General features: G+C 38.1%; 1 pseudogene; it reads left to right on the top strand.

Moving 5' to 3' along the window:
- The first annotated feature begins 403 nt into the window (after positions 1-403).
- LOC119540844 lies at positions 404-20853 on the top strand (annotated as a pseudogene).
- The last annotated feature ends 2929 nt before the right edge of the window (positions 20854-23782 follow it).

Raw genomic sequence — 23782 nt, forward strand, 5'->3', positions numbered from 1 at the left:
CTGTGGCTTATGGCGAGCTTCCAAATGTATAAGCATATAAAACAGCTAATAAATAAATTCAGAAAAAAATGAAAAATTCTACAGCTTTTTAAAAATTCTGAACAACCCCAAAAGTAATGCAATAAAAACATAGGAAAAATACTATAATTTATTTCAATCATGAGGACTTGAAAATACTTTGTGAATAACGCTCGCTCCGAGAAGGAATTTCATAGATTAGAAACCGAATTTTCTTGACTATTTAAAGCAATATTTCCTTAAGAAGAAATAAGGCTTAGTTTTTCAGTGACACAGAAAATTCCCATCATTTTCACTTTGCTCCAAAATCATATTAATGGAGTTTTGTCATGGGAATAAACTAAAATGGGGCATAAGACGTGGAACATGACGGTGTTTCGGCACCATGCGGTTTACAAGAAAACAATCTTATATAGATGCTATTGCTGACTGCATGGCAGATGAGGAGACCACCTGGAACTCATGTGAAACCTCACAACGTGAATGGGTTCATTCAATAAGAAACATGTGATTTTTAGGAGATTTTATTTAGAATTTCTCAGAACAAGAGTATGAAAGGATCACTTATGGTTAGATAAGAATGGGTTACTTCTTGCAGCTATACTAATGATTTCACATTGCATTTAAGGCCTGGAATTTTCAAACAGAAACCTAAGTCAAATGACAGTGACAAAAAGAAAAGGAAATGCCCAAGCAAAGAGAGCCAGGAAACGTGACCTTGAAATATCAAATGATGTGAGCCTTAAGAACTTCTGTCTAATCTTGTTCCTCTTCATTTGTGACTTTCTAATGTAAAGGATAAAATATACGACTGTATTAGGCCTCCATGAGCATATCCTTTAATCCTCAACACATTTTATTTTCATGTAATTTAATATGGGCATGGACCCAAAAGTAGTACCAAATAAGCCTAAGAACAGACCGTAGATTTGATATTCACATAGAAGTCTATACAGGCAATATTAAACTATAAGAATTGGTATAAAAGTTTTGTTTCTGTTTAATGAACTGCAAATATTAAAAGAGTAGAACACAAATTTTTGTAATTTTTCTAGGATTTGTAATGTTGCCTAAAATTTTATTTTGGTCATTTCCCCACAGAAGTTCAAATTGTGCTGTGAATCTCTATATAACAAACAAAAGCATATCCAGAAAAACAAAAGTTTGTCTATTTGATACAGCCAGGGAATAGAATCTTCCAAAATTTGTCCTCTTTCTGAGACATGTTAAGATGAAGGATAATGAATAAACCAAAGTAACTATTTTGCCCAATATTTGATCATAATCTAACATGAAATTGACTGTTTACGAATTTTTTGCAATGAAAATAATTCCAAAACCAGGTACTTGTCCTTTCTTCTGAACTCCTCCATCTTAAGATATGTATTGAGATTTGGACTTAAGTGATGGGGTGTGAATGGAAGGGAGAACACCAGATAAAGGATTTAGTTAGCATCATCATTCAACAGGTTTCAAGCTGATTTTCCTCTTGTTCTGTGAAATTTATGCTTTTAGCTGTAATGCTCCAAAGGAAACAAAATCACCCACTGGGTGTAACAGCCAATGTCTTTCTCTCTTTCATATTCTGCTTTTCCACCCACGTGGAAACAAACGAGCAACAATTTGACAATATGCTTCTGAAAGAAAGTATCTATGACCCAACAATCATGCCGACAGACCATCAGAACACAGAAAAGCCAGAGAGAGAGGAGGCCAAAGAGAGACAAGGGAAGAAGAGAAAGCAAGACTACCACACATTCTCAGAATAAATCCGATAGGAAATCTCTCAAGTAAGGCATTCAGCCAACTGCCATATGCCCTGACAAAGATTCCGACAGCAGCAGCGAGCCCAGGGAGCTGTTTTATCATTAGCCCCTCACCCAGCAGTGGTAGAAACTCATTTAGCCCCATGCTGGACTTTCATTAGGCCAGACTCGCATCAGATGGTCCCGCGTTCGGCTCTGGAGCGGTGTGGCCCTTTATCCCGGCTCAGCAGGGAGCTCAGCCTGCACCGTCCCTCCCCGACAGATGCCAGGGCGGCCGCGGAGTAGCAGCGGCGAACGGAGCCTCGTGATTCTGTTGGCATTTGGTGGGGCAGGGAACTTTTGCAAAAGGAAAAAAAAAAAAAAAAAAAGCTAAACCCTTCAAGTTACTTTTGAAAATAATATGGGGTTAAAAAAAAAAAAAAAATCCGGGAAGCTGGAAGCAAAGAGAAAATGCCAGAAATCTTCGCTTGGAACTATAGCAAAAAGCAAATAGCTGAGCTGACAGTGGAAGTCTTTTTTCTTTTCTTACATTTTTTTTTTTTTTAAACTTCGGGACTGTAATAAAAAGTCAACGAAGCAAGCAAGAGATGTGAATTTATTCTAGTACCAATGATTTGAAATATTTTAGGGACTTTTTTTATTCTTCATAGAGAAGTTATGTTAACATACAGAAATAGAGAATGAGTATTAAAGTCTACTAAAGTTAGATAGATACACACATCTAGGAAAATATGTTTCTCAAAGAAGAATCTGAAACTGACATCATAGCAGTGATACACACCGTGGTTTTTGAGGAACAAGGGATTTTTAAAATTGAATTTGAGTTCATTACATTTTAAATATGTCATAATTCTATCAAAAATATAAAGGAAAGAAAGAAATAACACAGATGACTTATTTTTATTTCTGTTAGCCTTTACTAAGAGAAAAAAAGTCATGCTCAATATTTGAATCACTGTTTTTTTTAAAAATCATGCTATGTTACTGTGCTATGTTACATTATTATTTTTTATTTCTGAAATAAATATACTTATAGATATATTTGCAGATATTTGTAGATAATAGAACCTGAAAATGTATCCTTCCGTTTCAGTTTTTTTTTTAAGAATGTATGTATTGCAGAACAAACAACAGATGATCTAGGAGAAACAAAAACTTTATTTTCAGTTTTTATTTTATCTACTTAATTATCGTATTTTCTTATATATTTTAAATATCATTACTTTATATATAAATTAAGTAGTTTTCATATAACATGATATATTAAATAACTATTGGGCAAGGTATTTTATATTCATTTGCTCTTTTAGCTAACATCCAATAATGTATATTTCAATTCAATCAATATGAAATCAGCAAATTGAAAAGCAAAGAGTTTATGAAGAAGAAGAGGGGGAACTTTCCTAGTCTCACCATATTATCAAATAGAAAATCTATCACAGAGTTAGAATGATTGTGTTGGTACTCTGATCCCTGAATGTTGATCAACTAATCGGGGAAAATGTAAATGGTTGTCAGTTTCTTACCTCTTCAGAAGGGGAAAATGTAAATGGTTGTCAGTTTCTTACCTCTTCAGAACCCAGTGGCTAGATATTGCTGAAGTATTCTATTCTCTTTCCTAGTCTTCTCTTAGACTAAAATTTACAGATATTTTCAAGTCAATGGACCATGAGGTGCTTTCTTGGTACAGCGAAGTCCCTTATAGCACATTTCATTCCAGGCATCTCTATTCCTGTTTGTCAGTGACACTTGGCTTATCATCCACATAATCATCCTGGTTAATGTCAATTTATAGACATGTCAGGAAACATTGCTGCAGGTGGTTCTTTTGTACCAATTTTTTAAAAAAAACATTGGCATTTTCATACATTCTTTCATTTATTTAAATAGCAACATTATTTGAACAAGGTAATCTCTATTTTCAGACTGAGGTTTATTGCTGCAAAAACTTGCAAAAAAGTGTTTCCTAAGGGGAAATATAATGACATGCACACATGCAAATATGCTAAAAACCAATGACCCCATCAAAAACAAATAAATACCTAGGAAGCAGAAATTACTGAAATATCATTGATATTTTAAGATCTGTTTTCTCTGGTTTTGAACTCCAGAAGCGGAGGTCATAGAGCTGTGTATGAATGAATATTTTTATATGTGTTGCGTGTGTGTTTTAAAATAATGACTAAGGATGTATGGTAACGGTCCTGAGTGCTTACAATATTTAAGGATGCTGAGGCTGCATTTGAGGTGGTTTTTACCGGAAACAACAATCGAGCTGCAAAGCTAGCAAACTGGGCCAAATCTGTTAAATGCACACCACAGGTATCAGAGTTGAGTGCGCATGTAAGCCCTCGAGCAGGTGGGCTGTGTTGAAGCGCCACCTATTGAAACACCGCGCAACCCAATCCTGCAAGCCCAACGTTGGCATTTACTATAGCGTTGGCAAAACTGGTTCAGGGGAAAAAAATGACAGTACAAATGAAAATCCTATTTTTGGCAAGCAGGACTCTATAAGTGTGTCAGCTTCAAACTCTTCTGATTACAGCAGTTTGTCTATGCGAACGTATTTGCAATCTCTCTTTTCAAAAGAAGAATTAAAAACCAGAAAGGAGAATAAATGCTTGCATGCTCGAAAATTGGGTCATTTGTGGATATATGAAAGGAAAGGAGGGGAAAGAGAAGGATGGCTGGTTTTCAATGTAATTTACAAATTTGCAGGACTTTTTCGGAAGGAAATAGATCTGAGTAAAACTCAAAATCACACACACAGTCCCCCACGAACAGCTTAACTGATTATATTCATTCTAATGAGAAGATAAATTAACACTTACATATGCTCACATAAATGCATCGCCCTTCTCTCTTCCAATGTACTCTCTACCCTCAAGTTTAAAGCTAGTGAGAGAAAAAAGTGGCTCAGGAGGAACTGAATATTCTGTCTCACGTTGTAAGTGAGAATAAGAATGTTGCCTAGCCACATTGCAAACAGGACAACTAGCTCCTGGCTAGGACAAGCTCAGGATAAACTTTGGTGATTATCTCAAGATCAGTTGAGCTAACTTTAGAGGCCTTTACAAACAGAATGCTGTGTTGCATCTTTTGGATATTGGCAAAATTAAATAACTTTCTTTCTAAAACAACTGCTTAAAAATACAGCATAGCATTTCTTCTATAAATGGAAAGGGGGATCAGTTAGATTTAGAACATATGGGTTTCTGTTTGTATAATTTAGGGGAGTTTATTTGTTTGTTTTATTTTTCTTCTGACCTCAATTTTTAAAGCTATAGGGTAATAAGTCCATTCTTCATAGCTGTAGAGACTATCTATTTTAAAAATATATCACCGGCTAATTTCAGCAGTGCTAATATAGTTTTCTGAGTAAAGATAATTTATTTAATGTATTTTTAAAATAGCCAAAGTAAAAATTCCCAGATCTGATATATTCTTCAAGGTCTCTCTGGTAAATATATATTTGCATGACAGATGGAGGAGTCGTGCAGAAGTCTATATAAGTAGGAAAGTCGTTTATATACTTAACTACTCCAGTAACATATTTACATGAGCCCCTTTTAAGACTGCAATCTTTTATTATGTTGACTTTTAGACTCAGGAACTTCCAAAGGTAATGCCCCTTGTATCACCTACTCTGTCTTCAAAAAGCTACCACTGCCTTTTCATTATATACAAAGTTTAATTGCCAAAGTGAAAATTAAATCATATTAAGTTTGGTTTAAAGCCCAAAAAAATAAAATAAAATAAAAAATAAAAGGAATTTTTTAAAATGGCACAACCCCCTTCCTCAAATATCAATTTACATATTAATGTGTTGTTTTTTCAATGCCAAAAGAGCTTGTAATTTAAATATTTAAAATGCTGATCAAATATAACATTTTAGGATAGTGTCTATTTTAGTTTTAAGCCATTGCTCTTAATAAGAATTGAAAGTTGCAGCCTTAGGAATTATAACTCTAACAAGAACAGGAAGTCACTTTTGTGGCCTCCACTAATTCACTTGACTTAAAAAGAGTGAATATTCTTAAAAAAAGTGAGGGGCACTTCTTCCTTCCGTGAAAACTATCAAATAGCAAAACTATCAAAATAGCATCCTTAAATTATCAAGAAATTTTAAAAAGAGTCATTATTTTTCCAAGAAAATTTCAGTGCCTTGTTGAAAATCTAAACTTAATTTTAAGCTCAATTAATCCAAAATTACATCTGTGATATGTACCAGCCTCTCTGCACACACACTTGATCAGAAGGCGACAGCCTCAAAATAGTCCTTTTACTAGTTTTACAAAAATTGCTGGTTTATGATTCACATTCAGAATTTGCCAGATTCAGAATTTCAAATTATTCCAAAGCAAATTTAAGAATATGATTAGTTAAAATCAAGTTTTCATTCTGTAGTGGGGAAATGTTTTTAAAGCTTTTCAAATACCTATCAGAATAGAATAGGAAAATAAGGGCATCCAACACCTGTGACCCTGAAAAGCAGACCATCTCACTTAACAAACAGAAAAGAATGAATCACTTTCTCTCATTTAATGGAAGCATATACTGTTCAGATCTGCCCTTGCAAAAGAACACAGTGATCAAAACATGCATGGGTTTCAGATTATAACTACTAACACCTAAAATAACAAAGCACACAAGCACAAATAGAATCATGAAAATGTTGATAAAATGGATTAGTCGTCTTCATCTTCTACTCTGTCCAAACACCACATCCCTCATTCAAGACCTGAGGCAAAACCCTGAGTCAATAAATGGACCATGTTCTCTGCCCCAGAGGGCACCACTTTCTAGTTTGTCCTGCTCAGTGGAGAGCAAACTCCAAAGTACAAAGCACCCTGTCTCATTGCTCTCTTGAGTTCCAATCTGAGGACTGTTAGAATCCAAGATAGTGAGTGCTTCTAGGCCATGCACCCCACCCATGTAATTCTGAAATGAAATAAATGCCTAAACCACTGTCTATCTAGCTAATAAGCAGGCATGAGTTTAGGTGGTCCCTTCCACGATTAGCCAATTTTTTTATACGTGTTGCTTTTTTTACAAATCTCAAACAAAATCAGCTTAATTTACATACTTTGCTAAAAGATCAATATGTATGCAGGAACTTTACAGAATGATTCTAATTTAATGTATTCTGGATTTCATTTATAGAAATCTGGAAGGACTTGCAAAGCAATGTGACTTTTTCAGAGCAAATAAAAGGTATCAGTTAAACGATATGTGGCAGCTAACATCCCCCTAAAACCACCATGGCTAACTTGTTTGTCAACCGAGAGTCATGTTAGGTGGACACAGGTGCCCAGTTTTCTCTCAAGAGGTTCCCGTTATGCTTGCTAAAACAACAACCATGGCAGAATTCCACAGAGCACAGCGATGCCCAAAAGCACTGAAGAAGAAATCAAGGAAGCTGCATAGTGAGATGACACAGATCAAACCTAATTAAGTATTTTCAATATGCATCATAACTCTGGGCTCTCTGGTGTTCTCAAAAGAAATTGCTCTTTTGGGGCTTGTTGAGATTGACTAATAATATCAGAGCCCTAATCAAAAGCATCCTCCCTCTCTGTTGAGCTCCTGCTATATGCCCGAATTTTGCTAGGTGCTTACATCTATGACCTTATTGCATTTTTCCAACAACTCCATAGATGTTAAGCCATTTTACAGACAAGGAAACCATTGTTTGGACAAAATAAGTATACTTAAAAACAAATAGCTAAAAAGTAGCAGAGCTCTGATTTAAACTGGGTATTTCTACCACAAAAGTTCATTTGTTTTAACTTTAATACATGGCTCCTAAGCCAAGCACACAGCCTGGACATTTGTACAAGGCTTTGAAATTTACTAGATAATTATATTCTATTGCATAAAGATTCTTAATGTAGATAATCTGATTCTTATATTTTTCAGTCATGGAAATTCACATCTTAGAGAATCATAAATACTTCTTTTCAAAAGGAAATAGCTTGTTCTCTATAAATCTCTTCTTTCTGTCTTCTCCACAGATAAGATTTTACTAAGAAATATTTCCACATATCATCCTAAACACTTGCAAGAAATTGTTTCACTTTATAAAAAAAATACATAGTTAATCAAAAATTTCTCTGTAACTTTTCTGTACTTACAAACTAAGCAAGAAGAGTTTGACCATGCAAAAACTATTGCACTTCATTCAAAATATTGTATATATAAAAAGAAAAGCACACTAAAATGTTACTTAAATAAAAATCAAGGTGACATTCATTTGTAGTTACTTGTATCGCTTTTCTAAACTTCAAAGTGGCAGCATCTAAATATTTGTCCAAAAGTTCCTAATTTTGGTTGGAGCTGTGGTTACTTAGCTTGTAAAGCACAATGCTGGCCTAATTTTCAAACTTTGGACCTTATTAATGAACACATTTCTATGTTTAGAACCTCATATTAGTACTTGATTCTTCACATACCTAATTTTTAATGGCAAGCCCCTGATTTAGCTTCTTAAATGCATATTTCAAGAAACTAAATTTTTCTTGTGGTAATTGGAGTAAGTCATCTATTACAGAATATGAAGTAAATAAGATATGCCAAAAATGTTTACATTAAAAGTTTAAGGCTGTGAGCAGAATTTCATTCAAGTTATTACCATAATCCTGCAAAAACCCTAAAATCATCATTAGTAATTGGCTTAGGTTACTAAATTAGCAGATCAAAATTGGTATCAACATTCTTTTTTATGAATTAGGAAAACTCATATTTATAATAATCTAACTCAACTTTCAGTATAAAAATTTGGCAACTACCTGTTTTACCGGATATCTAGGTATTTTACTTATACCATGGCAGAACTATAGGAAACAACAAGCTCATCCCATCATTTGATGAGTCAGACCAAGTCATTTTCTCAGAATCACACAGAAAATCCAAGTCACCTGGATCCTGGTCTAGAGGGCTAGATGCTAATTATGCTTATTTCATTTAAAGCTGAATAAATAAAAGGATCATTTTGTGGTGACATTCTCCAATAGACCTACATTCAAGAATTGTTTACCTCTTCACACCAAAATATACTACTCATCTCTATTTGAATCTGGATGTAAATCTCTTTGAGAAATAAATGTCTTTGAAACGTTTACAGATTTAGACCCAACTGACGGGCTGGTGATTTCAAGGATAGACATAAAGAGTGACTCCGTGAAACAAATGTGACCTAATGAAGCTGTCTCTTCTATCCCAGTTTATCTCACCACCCTGTCCTGCATAGGTTACCCTGCTTGCTTGCCATGGAAGCAGCAGCACTGATGGCAGTTTCGATGTTCAGATTTAAAATTCCATGTCCAACAGGCAGATGCTCTTTGGCAAATTAGATCATTGAAGGGTTTCCCTGAGCCAGAGAAGGTACAGTGAGAACATAGGAAGACATAATTTGGATGCATCCAATGCAACACACACCTGAGAACAAAAGGACCACAGTCTCTAAGATTGACCAAAGTCCTTGAAGACTGTCCCCTCTAGCTGCCTCCTTCACCTTCTATTCCCACAAATAGATGGGAAAGTAGTTCTCCCTTGTGCCACATCCTCTGCCTTGCTTTTTGTTTCAGTCGCTAACCAGTTCCTTTTCAGAAATGGCTTATCTCTTGGCTTTCTCCCTGCTCTTCTTCTCTTGGACCCTAAAAAGAACAAAAATGAATTATCTAGAATTTTTTCACTCAAATGGCACCATAATCCTGCCTTTGTGAATTCCTAAATAGAATCAGTATGGGAAGATCCTTCACCTACAGCATATGCTTTCTCCAACAGCAGAGAATTCATGAGAAAACAAAGGGAAAGTCTTCTGCTAAGATTTATTCATAACGCTACACGAGAGAGGAAAGTGATGTGCTTGTGTGACGGATATCCGGTTCTTCTATTAGAGCTTGTTTTTGTTTTAGCATGAGAGAATTGAAAGTTCCTGAATGTTACAGAAAGCCTTCTTCTGTGTGAAGCCTTCCCTAGTTTTTCCAAGGAGTATAATTTTCCGTGCCTCTTTCCTTCCAAAATATTAGGAGGTGCCCATCTATAAAGCACCAAGTGCATTGCATGTAATGAGTTACTTACAAGCCTGTCCCCCAACACACCACTAAAGTCTACTCTCTCCCAGTTGAATCCTCATGGTGCATGCCTATTCATCTTACGTACATCATACATGTGTTTTTTGTGTCATGACCTACAAATCCCAAGAAGAAATGACCACAGTCCCAACTGCTCAGTGAGATATTACAGCACTTTCAAAATCTGGCCATAAACTATTTAATATGGAAACTGGCACATACCAGACACCATTATAATCAAGAATTAAGAAAATAATACCCTAAAAGTGTTACCAGATTTAAAAAAAAAAAACAAAAACTCTTAGTTTAATTATCTTGGGCCATTTCATATACAACTTAATGGGTATTTATGAAACAGAATGAAAACCAAATTAAGTTGGGCCCTTCCTTTTATTAATGCCTTTATTCATCCAAAGAACTAAGGAGAAAAGTGAACATTCTACACTCTGAAGAAAGAAAAAAGGTAAATATATGGGAAAATATTCTTAAAAAGGAAATCTCAGTTTCACCTGTTACTTTCTATCATTGTACCTTACTGAAATGTCAAAAAATATTATTTTTTTTCTTAGTTGCTAGGTATTAGACTAGCTAGAAGGAAAGAACTGAAATGGTGAAATTGTAACTCATAACATTCTTTGAAATTTGCTATATAGCTACTTGTTAAATTCTAATTTGAAAGTTATCACCTTTTTGTATATAAATTATATTTCATAATAAGGAAATAACTGAAACTGTGGAACTGTAACCCATAACATTCTTTGAAATTTGCTTTCTAGTAACTTGTTAAATTTCACTTGGAAAGTTGAAAAAAAAAAGATTTTAAAGTGTTACCAGTTATTAGAAGCTCTTCAACATGTCAGTAGCCCATATTCACAATATAAAAATAGAATTAAAAAACAGAGACCCTTGACTAACCACTTGAATGGGATTAATTTGAAATACAAAGTAAAATTTTCTTAGCATTTATAGATAGATAAAATCTAAATGCTTTAGATGATGAAGGTACTCACACTTTTACAAAGGGGACACAGTCTTGTGAGGTTGCCTAAAGTATGTTTATCTAACAAATATTCACATTATGCTTTCTGTGTGCCAGGGTAACATCATAAGCTATACAAACTAGGAGTTAAATGTCATTATTATCCCCGTTTCCCAGTTGAGGAAACTGAGGCCCAGAGAAATTAAATAATGTCCAAAATTACACAGCAAATGGCAGAGTTGGGATAATGGCTCAGGCTTGCTGTCCCCAGAGAGCATGCTGTCTTTCCCTCACTTGCCCCTTGGCTTAACCGTCAGGTAAAAGTTGGTCTAGTAAAATAAATTTACCAGTCTGAGTTTAAAACTGAGTGAGAAAATGAGTCTTACTTTCTGATAAAAACAAAACAAAACAAAAAACAAAATGCCTTTGAGGAGTACTGGGACCTTGCAGAGATTTGCTTACCGAAAAAAATATTACCTCTTTTTGCGTCTTTTTATGGTTTTTCTCCACAGTGAAAAACCTTCTAGGCACCTTGGCTCGACAAAACCACAGGTAACTTCGCCAAGTGCCACGCAGGAGCTGACCATCTTCCCCTCGTCGTTTCTTGGCTGTGCCACCAGTGCCAGTCACTCAGGTGGCATCTCCTTCAGGAGCCCCCACCTGTGCGCTCCTCACCATCCCCCACCTCCCCTCTCCTCTCGACCCCCCATTGCTACAGCCTTATGCCGGCTCCCACATCTTCTCCTGGGCAACTGCCACGCTCTCCTGATGTTCTCCTGGCTTCCGGACTTCTTCTCTCCATACCCAGTTCACCCTCCAAACAGCTGTAGCCATAAGTCAACTTTCTAAAATGCAAATTTAGTCATACCACCCCCCGTTTGAAGGCCATCATCTTCCCTCATTGTCTGCTGGCCTAGGATATGGTCCAAACTCCCTAGGCTGGAATAAAAAAAGCTATAAACGACTGTCTGGCCCTGCGTTGTCAACTACCGTAGCCGTTAGCTACATGTGCATTTAGAACTTGAAATGTGGCTACTCTATACTGAAATGTGCTATAAGGGTAAAATATATGTCGATTTCAAGGAACATATGAAAAAGGAACATAAAATATCTCTTTAATATTTTTATATTGATTATCTGCTGAAATGATAGTAATTTGGATATATTAAATTAAATTAAATATTTCACTAACATTAATTTGGCCTTTCTTTTTCTCTCTTTTAATGTGGCTGGTAGAAAACGTCAAATTACATATGCGGCTTGCATGGAAATTTCTATTAGGCAGCTATGTGGAATGGCAAGCAGTTTCTGAATACCAGCTCTCTGCCTAGGATGTCCTCCTCTTCCCTTTCTTTGAATAAGTCATATTCATCTTGAAAAACTCACCTTCCTGCAAAGCTTTTACTACCTTCCCTGGGTTATGTAAACACCTTCACCATCTGGCCACATACTGCCTTCCATATTTCCACTATCGACTTCCCAAGCCCACCACCACCCTCTTCAGAGTAGACCTTTAGACAGCACTTCCACATGCCAGAAACCATTCTCAGGGCTTGACAAATATTTGTTCATTTAAACCTCTTACAAGCCCTAGAGGAGGCTATTTACTATCTCTAGTCCAATTTAATATTTCCTGACCCTGCCAGTAAGTGACAGGGCCAGGATTCACATCTCAACAGCCCAATTCCTGACATACATACACCCCAGAATGCCCATAGAGGTTACTCTGCTCCCTCCAGAGCAGGTCCAGAGACCCAAAATGGAACCTTCCAAAATGACTCCACCCCGTTCCAGGCAGGGGCTGGGAGAGGGGCCATCAAGGGCCTGGGAGCTTCTCCTATGGTTTTTAAGCTGTGTTTTTTCCATTCAGTGCTGGACAGTTACTGAAACCCCTTTAACTGTTTTCTGGAGCTCTGAGGAAGTGGGTAATTCCAGCTTTTGTTAGTCATTCAAAGATTCTGTGGGAGAACGGAATTTTGTAGCATCTTAGGCCACCATCTTGGGTGACCAGAAGTCTCTGTGACCTCAGGACATGCTCTTAATAACCACTCTACCAGCTCCCCATTTTCAGTTCTCGTTACTCTCCTCCAGCCTTCCCTGACTCTGCTTTTGCTTCTACAGAAGTTTGACTCTGCAGAATTGTTGCACTTAATTATACAATGTTGATTGTTTGCTAGCTGATAACAAAGTCCATGAAATTAGGCGTCACAACTGTCTTGCTCACTGAAATAGTCTCCGTGCTTAGAGACACTTAGCACACAGTAAACAGTCTATATATACATATATATGTGTGTGTGTGTATATGTATGTATATATCTATTTAAATGTCCTTCTGGACTGTATAGGAACTCTAAGATATATAAGAAAAACATAAAAATAACAGTGATGATAATAGTTATAATAAGAGCTGCCTTATAGTGAGTGACTGCTGGGAAAAGATGTCCTATAGGTCGACATCTGAGCCTCACAAATCCAAGAGGTGGGCATCACTGCCCTCGTCTACAGGGGTCACTATTGAAGTTGTTTAAGTATCTTGCTCAGGTTAAACAGAACTGCTTAGTGCCAGGGAAAGGTTGGAAATCCTGACTTGCCTGATACTCTTTACTATACCATAAGCCTCTCTTATGAAACAGAGAGGCCCACAAGATGAGTTGAAAAGAATATTGAGTCTCCAATCATGAAAAAGGTTGGAGTGGTGCTTTTCACGCATCAGAAAGCTGATTCTAATTCTACAGGAAGGGGTACCCTCCCAGGCCGATCTGCTTCTCCCACCTCAGCAAGGGCCCACATTCAGTTTTCTTCTTCTTTTCCTAGGACTCTAGGAAAATGAGGTGGTAAGGATGCTAAAACTAAAATGCTCGTTTCACTGTTTTATGTAGGGCTGACTGCCCTTCAGCAAGATTGCCAGCGAAGGATCCAACACTCTGGCCCATCCCTGCACCTCTATTCAACTCCCCTGCTTACACCCCACACCCCTTCTAGATAACCATCCCTGCAACCACAGTAGGCTCTCACAGCTTCAAAGAGACCATGCTTGTTCATATGTCAATGACTCAGCCACTTCTAAAAGACCTTTCCTTCTAACACCCAGATCTCACCCAGGATTCAAGACCAATCCCCTGCACCCAAGTCTGCAGCTCTCTGGCTCCTCCTGTGATGCCTGAAGCCCACACAGTCCCAACGGCTGATACTTACCTTCAACTCATGTACACAGACACACTAAAATTACATGAGGTTGCAAGTGTCGATGCCAAGCGAGTATCTTACATTGCTTTGTGCCATCAAGGTACACAGCCTGGCACTGAGCCTGTTCTCACTGATTCATGCATTCTTTAACAAACCTGGACTGTGATGTGGACTTACTATGAGCAAGGCACTCAGCTAAGAGGCTTGGAGAAAGCAAATACAAAAACTTCATGGTCCTTGCCTTCAAGTCAAAGTAAACTTGTACACAAATAAAACAAGGAAGACTGGGATAAATTTATATGGGAAATGAACATTCAAATCCTGTAGTGAGGAAATGGGTGAGGGTTGATCAAGAAATTTTTAAAAGACCCACTGGTACTGGGTCTCAAAAATAGGATAGTGGGCTAATGGTGGCATTGGTGACTGGGAGGGTTTCTTTATGGCTCCATTTGGTGATATCATATGTGCTTTTTTAAAAAAAGAATATGTATTTAAATATATTTAAGTATTATTGAAGCTATAAGATTGGGCTATTTGCCCATTGTAAAATTCAGTATGCATTTCACAAGTTTCATAGTACAAATTAATTTAATAAATTCTGTTTAAGTGTCTATTAGGTGTTTAGCAATTTAGGAAATCCCAATATAAAGAGAACAACCACAACAGCAAAAACAGAGTTTTAACCCTTAAGAATTTTACAATCTAATGAGCACTAATAATAGTAACAGGTAAATATATTGAGGGCTTACTATATCCCACGCATTGCTTCAAGTATAAATTTACATTTGTCCTCAGAACAATCACTATCATTCCCAATTTACAGGTGAGGAAACAGAGACACAATAGGAAAATTACACAGATGTCTTTAATACAAACAGAATATGATTGGCATTACAGTAGAGGTTTCGTACTGTGTAGCAAGGGAGTCTAACTAAAATCTGAGGGTTCTAACTTAACTAAACCATACCCATTGATTAGAATCTCTGCTCTGTTTCAGTGAACATGGCTACAAAGTTGCTAAGGGAAAAATATTTATCCCTCCTTATCTAATACTAACATGTTCATTATGATGTGCCAACAGCAATTTATATAAAAGTTCTGATATTCTTAGAAGCATTGCATCTATTTGAGAATTGGCATTCAGGGTATTACCCATAAAACATTAAATAACATTCAAAATTACTTGAAGTTATTTAAATGTTTCCTTATTTAATGTACTTGTAAAATCCTTTTCAGGTATGCTTTTTGGACTAAAATAATTATTGGATTCAAGGGTGTAGTTCAGATACCTGATGGTGAATAAAATAAAATGCAGTGATGTGAATGGGCATGATTCTATCGACAGAAGGGTTTCGGTTGAACCGGAGAGCTGATGGTGGCCTTTTGGCTCAAGGGTTGTTCAGATGCTCTTTTTATGTTATTCTGCAGGCTTTGGAGGAGGCTGTGGTGCGAAGACTATAATCTGTGAATTTAACCCCTGTTTGCAAACCCACCCATAAAGCCAGCAGAGAGATAAACCATCTAATAAAGACAGAAACAGTGGGGGAAAATGAGGCTCCAGGTCTGTGGGGTGCTCTCTAGCCAAAGATAAAGAAAATCATGGAAGTTTAGAGATTGTGGATCTAAAGTTGATTTATTAAACAGTCAGAAGAATTTTTTGCACGATATACTAGCTGTAAATGCATAAAAAACCTGCAGGACTTCTATGGAAATGTCTCTGAATTGATTTCTTTGTTGCTTGAGTCAGATATAGATGTTTTCCTTTTATGCAAAATGCTGATGTGTACCGATTCGTGACTAGGTTAGTGCCTTCAGGAATTCTCTGGAGGCCTTGTAAGTAACCATATTGTAACAGTGTGAAATTGGAAGACCCTCATGTTACATTTCTTTTCCCTTACTCGGCAACAAAAAACTCAAGGCCAATGACAACCCTTCTCCTTCCCACTCATCTTATCCTGGAAGAGTGAAAACACTTGCATTATCACTTTGGTGTGAAGAATCCATTTCCTGGACATTTAGCCTTATTGTCACTGTACTAATTCTTCTCTCTGCCCAATCTTTCCTAAAAATAACTACTCTCTAGAACCCATTGTTTATTTGCCATGAAACAGTACCTTCCAGGGAAGACAACTGCTAGGCAATGATTCTAACACACTTCAAGTGATATTGGTTTGAAATGTTCCATATGCAGTGCACAGCCAAGGCATAAATAAAGCAGCATGCTATAACTTGCCTTCGGATGACTTTCATAATGCATGTGCAGATTGTCCTTTTCAAGAAAGGCTTTTGCATTTCTCACTTTTTTGTGTCCTTTTAATTTCCAGGAGATGGGTCAAAGTTTGGGGTACATCTTTATTGAAAAGTTTCTGCAGCACCTGTGAATATTTAGCATGTAAGGCGAGACTATTTTGATTATATATCAAAATCCATGAAATACAATTAACGTTGTCCTAATCCTTGAAAGGCAATAGGTAAAGGTTTTGTGAAAGGTATTTCAATGATGGGCCGGTGCTCAGGCAGTGTTTGGGGCTTTTCAGCAAGTCAATTTTATAGTAGAATCTGGCTGAGTCCTATGTATTGGACCCTGATGAATGAGTTCAGTCTGCCTGGGCTTATGTACATTTTGAGTAGTTACTACATCTGGGAGATTAGAAAGCAAAAATAAGAATTAGTTGAGAAGAAAAAGAAATAATGCCTGTGAACTACATAAAGGATTTTTATGCAATAACAATTTATAAATATTACTATCTTTTAAATATTGCAGAAGACCAGCTATAATGTCATTGTAGTAAAAGGGAATTCTGTAGCAAAGGAGTAAAGTTCTAGCAAATTATCTAATCATGATTCTTCGAGTTTCACCAGTTCTTGGGGTTTGCTTGTTTCTATTACTAGCATTGTATTGGATTCAAGGGGCACGTTCATTACACCAATAAAGACCTAAAACCAGGGCAGGCAAAATTGTTCAGAGCCTGGGCTACCCTGGATTCAAATCCCACTTATGCTTTTATTCTCTCTGTGACCTGGGCCTTGTAAATTAATCTTACTAGGACTTCTTCTACTTCCTGTAATGTGGAGATGATAACCCCAACACCTATGTCACAGGGTTTCCATGAGGAGCAAATAACAAAATCTATCTGAAGTGCTTAGCACAGAGCCTGGTATATTGGTTAAAAGCCCAAGGAATGTTAGGAAACTATGATTATAGCCAAAAAAAAAAAAAAAAAAAAAAAAAAAAAAAAAAAAAAAAAAGAGAGAGAGCGAGCAAAAGAGAGAACATTAATTGGTTTCTCTTTACCATACTTGAGACTTGAAGCAATTTTCAAAAAAATACTTTTATTAAACACTGGCATTATATTTGAGGCCACAATTTTCTAGAAAATATCAGTTTCCTTACATTAAATGCACACAAAATAAAAACACAGACATAAATATGTGAATTAGAAGAGGGTCATAGAATGTAGTTTTGCAAACTCTAAAGCCTGTATTAGGGAAGGATCCAGTCAAGAAGCAGAAGCCACATCAGTTAGCTAGAAATAATTCCATGTGTAGAGTTGATAACAGTGTATAAAGCTGTTAATTAGTGTGCTGGTTTGGATGTATTATGTCCCTCAAAACTCCGTGTTCTTCAATGCTATCTTGTGGGGGCAGACATATTAATGTTGATTAGGTTGGACTATTGGATTAAGTTGTTTCCATGTGACCCACCCAACTGTAGGTGATAACTCTGATTAGATAATTTCCATGGTGGTGTGGCCCTGTCCATTTAGCGTGGGCCTTGATTAGTTTTACCGGAGTCTTATAAAAGCTCACAAACAGAAGGACCTCTGAGTTGCAGCTGAAACTGACATTTTGAAGATGGTCGTTGAAAGCTGACGCCGACATTTTGGAGAATGCCATTTTGAAACGCAACCTGGAAGCAAGCAGACATCAGCCACGTGCCTTCCCAGCTAACAGAGGTTTTCTGGATGCCAGTGGTCTTTCTCCAGTGAAGGTACCCTATTGTTGATTCCTTACCTTGGACACTTTATGGCCTTAAGACTGTAACTTTGTAACCAAATAATCCCCCTTTATAAAAGCCAATCCATTTCCGGCATTTTGCAAAAAGGCAGCATTAGCAAACTGAAACAACTAGGTAACTGAAGGTGTAAAGAAAACCGCAGTTATTATGGAGAAACAATTAATTGCTAGAAGCAGTAACTACCCCTAGGATTGGGTGGAAAAAAGGAAGAGGTTGGAATTATTGAAACACAGAAGTCTGGGACCCCGGCATCTAAGGAGGGGGCTGGCTCTGCAAGTGTTGGCAAAACGGTAAACAAGATTCAACTGCAACAAGAAGGCACTGCCATTGCTGGGATACAGAATGTAGCCAGAATGAATGAAAACAGCAAGCACACAGCAGACCTACAGGGAGCAAACAGAAGGAACCAGGAAACAGCAAGCCTTTTCTCCTCTTCCAGCCTTGCCCTCTCCCCCTCGAATCCCCTATTGCAGACTCAAGCAAGAAACCAGCTGGCAAAGCAGAAACGTGGTTTCAGAATCCCACCCAGCATCACACAGCAGCATACAGAAGACTGGGTTTAGAGCTGAGAGATGATAACTTACTAATTGGAACAAAGTCCAGTATGATTTGGGTACCTGAGTTTCACATTTGAATGTGAGCCTTCCTTTCTAAAAAAGGAAAAAAGGATAAAAAGAGCAAATTCACCAAGAACAGAAATAAGTGTAATAATTGTTTTCAGAAAACTTTTTCCTGAAATCAGGACTTTGAAATACAAGTAAGGAAATGTTCAGGGCTCCTTATGATTAAATCAAATAGGGTAGAAATCAGAAAATAAAAGAGAGTAAGAAACATAAAAACCAGTTGGTTTACAAAATACATGCTGATAAACCTATCTGAACTAGGAAAAGCATTCCATAGAAAAAGAACAAAAAATATACAAATGCAGTTAATTCCTCCCCAAAATGATATAACAACACAGGTGCTTTTTTGGGAATCCTACTTCCAAATTCTCAAACTACCTCTGAAACAGCAATTCCTAGCTTATGAGCTTGGATGCTAAACATACTGTAAACTTTATTGCCAAGCCCAACAATTCTTTCTCCAGAGGATATCAGATGCAGCTTTGGTTGTCCAGTAGGTGTGATGATTCTTGTACTATGTAACTTTGTGATTGGCCAAGATGCCTTGCAATTGGGTATGTTGAAAATCCCTGATACAAATGTTTCCATTTTTCCTTGCAGGGTAGTCATGCTAGCTCTGTGCAGTGCCTAGTGCCCAGAAGCAAGAGGGGAGAGGAACACAGCATCTACTGCCTGGTGCCAGCAGTAGTGGAGCTTTCACTGGACAGTTGGTGTCTTATTTGGTGCAGTGCTCTTAAGAGAGAGATCCTGGTTTTTCTCCTGTCTCAGTGTCTTCTCCCCTTCTTCTTGATCCACTGACTGCTCAACTAGACTACATTTTCCATACTCTTGGAGCTAAATGTGAGCCTGTGACTAAGTTGTCCCCATACAACGTGGGTAGATGTGCATGTGAGGTTCCTGGGCGCCATGTGCTTATCTGGTTCTACCACCCATGGATCCAGCAGCCACATGACCAACACTGATCACATCCTAACCTTACTTTTCTCAGAACTCTGTAGTCTCTCCTGACTTTTGCTTGTCTGCCAAGAGCCCTGTACTGCCTTCTGCCAACCATTCAGGGATGGTTTATCTTTTCCATGTGGTCTTGGTTCAGAAGGAACATCTTCCAGTCCACATGCCACTACAAAGACTTCCCACCACTCCTGCCCAGGAAGTGGGATACACAAATCCTCCTGCCATCTCCATTTTCTTCTGTAAGAATAGGAAGGTTCAGCCTTGCTGTCCTGGTGGCCACAGGCCTGAGCAAGATGCCCAACCCTCCTGGCACTTCCACTCCCATTCTGTGCCCACTCTGCTGCCCACTCTGCCACCCTGACAGAACAGGCAATCCCCTTCTCCAAGGACTTCCTTGCCATTGGCATCACCACCACCATCTCAGGGTCAATGGTCCCCATCGAGCAGATCAAGCTGTGACAGTAAGTGCAATGTGCCAGTAAACAGATTGCCAAGGAGCGTTCCCAAGGAGCAGGGTTCCCTCTCCTTTCGGAGCAGTAACTTGGCCAATGGCATCTGCTACTTCCCCACCCAAGTCCTCAACTTTGCCTTTAAGGATGAGTATAAGCAGGTGTTCCTAGCTGGTGCAGACAAGCACACATGGTTCTAGAGGGACTCTGCCTGCAATCTGACCTCTTATATCTTGTCTGTAATCTGGCCTCTGGTGGGGTGGCTGGAGCCACATTTCTCTTCTTCACCACCAAAACCCATCTGGTGGCCAGTTCTGGGAAATCTGGCACAGAAAGAGAAGTCAAAGGCCTGGGAGATTCACTGGTGAAGATCACCAAGTCTGATGGCATCCAAGGCCCATATGAAAGCATCATCATCTCCAGGCTTTGGAGTGTACAATGCAACCGAAGGTAAGCTCCCCGACCACAAGAACACACACACTGCACATCATGGTGAGCTGGATGATGGCCCAGCCAGTGACAGCCATGGTTGAGGTGGGCTTCTACCCCTTAGACACGGTTAGGTGGCAGATGATGATGGCAAAAGAGTTGACATCATGGATACTTGGGCCTTTGATTATTAGAAGAAGGTCTTCAAAGATGAAGGTGGCAATGCCTCTTTCAAGTGTTCCAATGTCCTCAGAGGCATGGGTGGAGGCTTTGTGCTGGTCCTGTACCTCAAACTGAAAAGTCATCCAACTATGCCTGTCTTACTAGAAATGGGATCGTATGGAATCCCTGCTTAACCAGTAGGGACCATGGACCTTCAAGAAATTCCTATTGTCTTTACGCAGGCCAGATCATATCTGCAGAGGGCTGGGGTTCATTGTGATCACATTTGACTATTGGCACTGCTGATTCTATGTATTGATTATTGGGTGGAGGGGTCATGCCCATCATCATGGGTCCATGGGTGAGACAGCCCAGCCACGCAGACCTAGAAACACTTGAGTCCAAATGCTTATAGGAATCCAAGTGTGGTTAAGTATTTATTTTCAAAAAAGCATGTCTCTCATTTGTATTTAAGCAATGTCTCCTTTTGCACAACTGGATATTCACAATTATGTTCTGGGTTGGGCATTCTGCTGCAAAACAGTAAATACACAGCACTTTAAAAAAATTTATCAAGGTGTTCTGAACAAATAGCTTGTTTATAAGTTCTTCAAAGTACTTACAGAGATGTGATTTTAAACCTTTTCTTTTACCAGGGACTATCCACAGATTCTACTTGTTTACTTTCATTTTACATTAGGTTTGAAGGAGTCTTTTGGAAAATATTAGGAGAATACAGATTTTTAAAAATCCATCAATAGATGAAAAATAAAGCTTTGTCAATTACAGTTCTTTGCATTTTGTTTTCTGGTTTATTTTAATTGAATAGAAAATTTTAGTTTGTATATTGTCATTATATGTCGGTCTTTAATTTTCCAATTTCTTTCATTGCTTATAGAGATAGATTATGTAATAGATTATATTTATATATGGTTTTTTGCCTTGTTCTTGGTAGACCGGGGATCCTCTAGGGAAGCAGGGCATGGGTTGTAGAAAATTACTGAGCCCCATGAGTGTAGAAAACACTTAACAGTTTCATCATTTTCCTATCACCTTAGTCAGTCTGTCTTGGGATAGCTATTCAGCAAATTTAAACATCTACAAAAGAAGAAAATAGGTCTATGTCATCTAATTGCATCAAAACTGTTCAAAGTTGTATAGTTAATACCTTACCCTACAAATGTGGAAAACCTAAAGTGTGCTATCAGTACAACGGAGCACTGGGCTCATTTCGAGATCTGGGGGAGAACAATGGGGATCTCATCTCCCTCCTCACCAGTGAGTCATCTGTAAAGTTAGCATCCTCTGTTCAGCTCAACATCTGCATTTCCATAATCTTTCCTGCCATCACCAATAATGGCCACAGTTTTAAAATTCAACCAATGATACATTGAAACAGTTGCTTAGTGTTCACAAACCACACTCTTAGCTGAGGGGGTACCATAGGATACACAAGTTAACATAGTTAAAAAAAATTACAAAAACATGGTTTGTGGATTTATTTAAATTATTCATGAGGGTGTGCTATCCAGTATTCCTTGGGGAATATTCTTTAAATAGTACTTAAGATTATATTGTCTTCATTAAAACAACTCCAGAGGGCACAAGATTTTCCCCACATTTCCTGGAAAAGATTTCCTTCTGAGCTATGAGGTTAAGATCCTAAGCCTTTATAGGTGACTTCTGGTGATATGAGTCTCACAGGACAGGTTTTAAAAGGGATATTTACTAATATTCCCTGAGAATAAGAGACTCTGGGGGGAAATGCTATTATTGTGTTGACCCATACGAAAGTCCTGATCCTCCACAGGATTTATGGATATATCAGCAATTGGCAGATGGTTCACCCTAACCCTGTGAATGGTAAATCATGTTAAAATTTACGGAGCCTTATGCAGAGTCCTTTCATAAATGTTATTTTATTTGATCCCGAAAATAACCCATTAGGTAGCAAAGTCATAATAATTCTCTTTTTACAGAGAAGAAATCAGTGCTTTAGAAAGACCAAGTGGCTTGGGATGAGTCACATAACTATAAAGTCACACAGCTGTTTTTTCTGGCCCTAAGTCCAGAGTTCTTTGCACCAAGCTCTACAGTAGATGGGGTCATGACACATATATATTTGGATTGTTTCTGCACAAGGATGCTCAGCTGAGGAAGCAGATGGAGGTGGAATTGGAGGCAGTGCTCTGCTCTCCAAGCTGGGTGTCCTGGCTACAGGTACCCTTTTCTAATTTACACAAAAACCTGGTCAAATGAAAACAGAAACAGAATCATTTTCTGCTATAGCAGTAATCCTTCAGAGTGGGCTTTCATTAATGTCATTTTGTGTTGTTTATCCAGTGGAGTGAAGACTTGATCTGTCCAGATTATCTGGCATAGTCCTTCTGGTTTCTTGTGCCGTTGTGATGATTGGACAATCTTAGAGCATACTCATGTATAAATGACTCTACCAGGTGATAAGTGGGTGGGCAATGTGGGAGATGGAGTTCTGAGGTGACCCCAAGATATCTGTCCCCTGGTGCATATGCCCTGTACATACCCTTCCTTTTAAGTGGGGACAGGACCTGTGTATAGGAGGTAATTACTCTTTGTTTAGCTTATGTTATATAAGACTTCATTTTTGCAGATAGCAGAGAGATACTCCTACTGGTTTTGAAAATAGAAGCCACCATTTTGTAAGAGGACCTAATGGCCAGAACTTGAGGGAGGCTTCCAGGAGCCAAGAGAGTCCCCAGCTTACAGCCAGCTAGCAATTGAAGCCGCAGTCCTACAACCACAAGGAACTGTCTTCTGTCAACTACCAGTGAGCTTGGGGAAGGACCCTGAGCTCCAGATGAGCATGCAACCCCAGCCAACACCTTGGTTTCAGCCTCATGAGACCCTGAGCAGAGAACCTTGCTAAAACATACCAAGACTGCTGACCCATGGAAACAGTGAGATAAAAATGTTGCATTATTTCAAGCTCTAAGTTGTGGTAATTTGTTATGCAGCAATAACAAACTAATAAAGGGACACAGTGGTTCGTTTTTACATTAATAGTCAGTCTAGGTGGGGATCAAATGAAGTTGCCTAATTATTCACTTTATGGTTCTAGGTTTGAAAAAGAAAAGTATTTATAGG

This window comes from Choloepus didactylus, chromosome 7 (genome assembly GCF_015220235.1).
Source record: "Choloepus didactylus isolate mChoDid1 chromosome 7, mChoDid1.pri, whole genome shotgun sequence".
Lineage (NCBI taxonomy): Eukaryota > Metazoa > Chordata > Mammalia > Pilosa > Megalonychidae > Choloepus > Choloepus didactylus.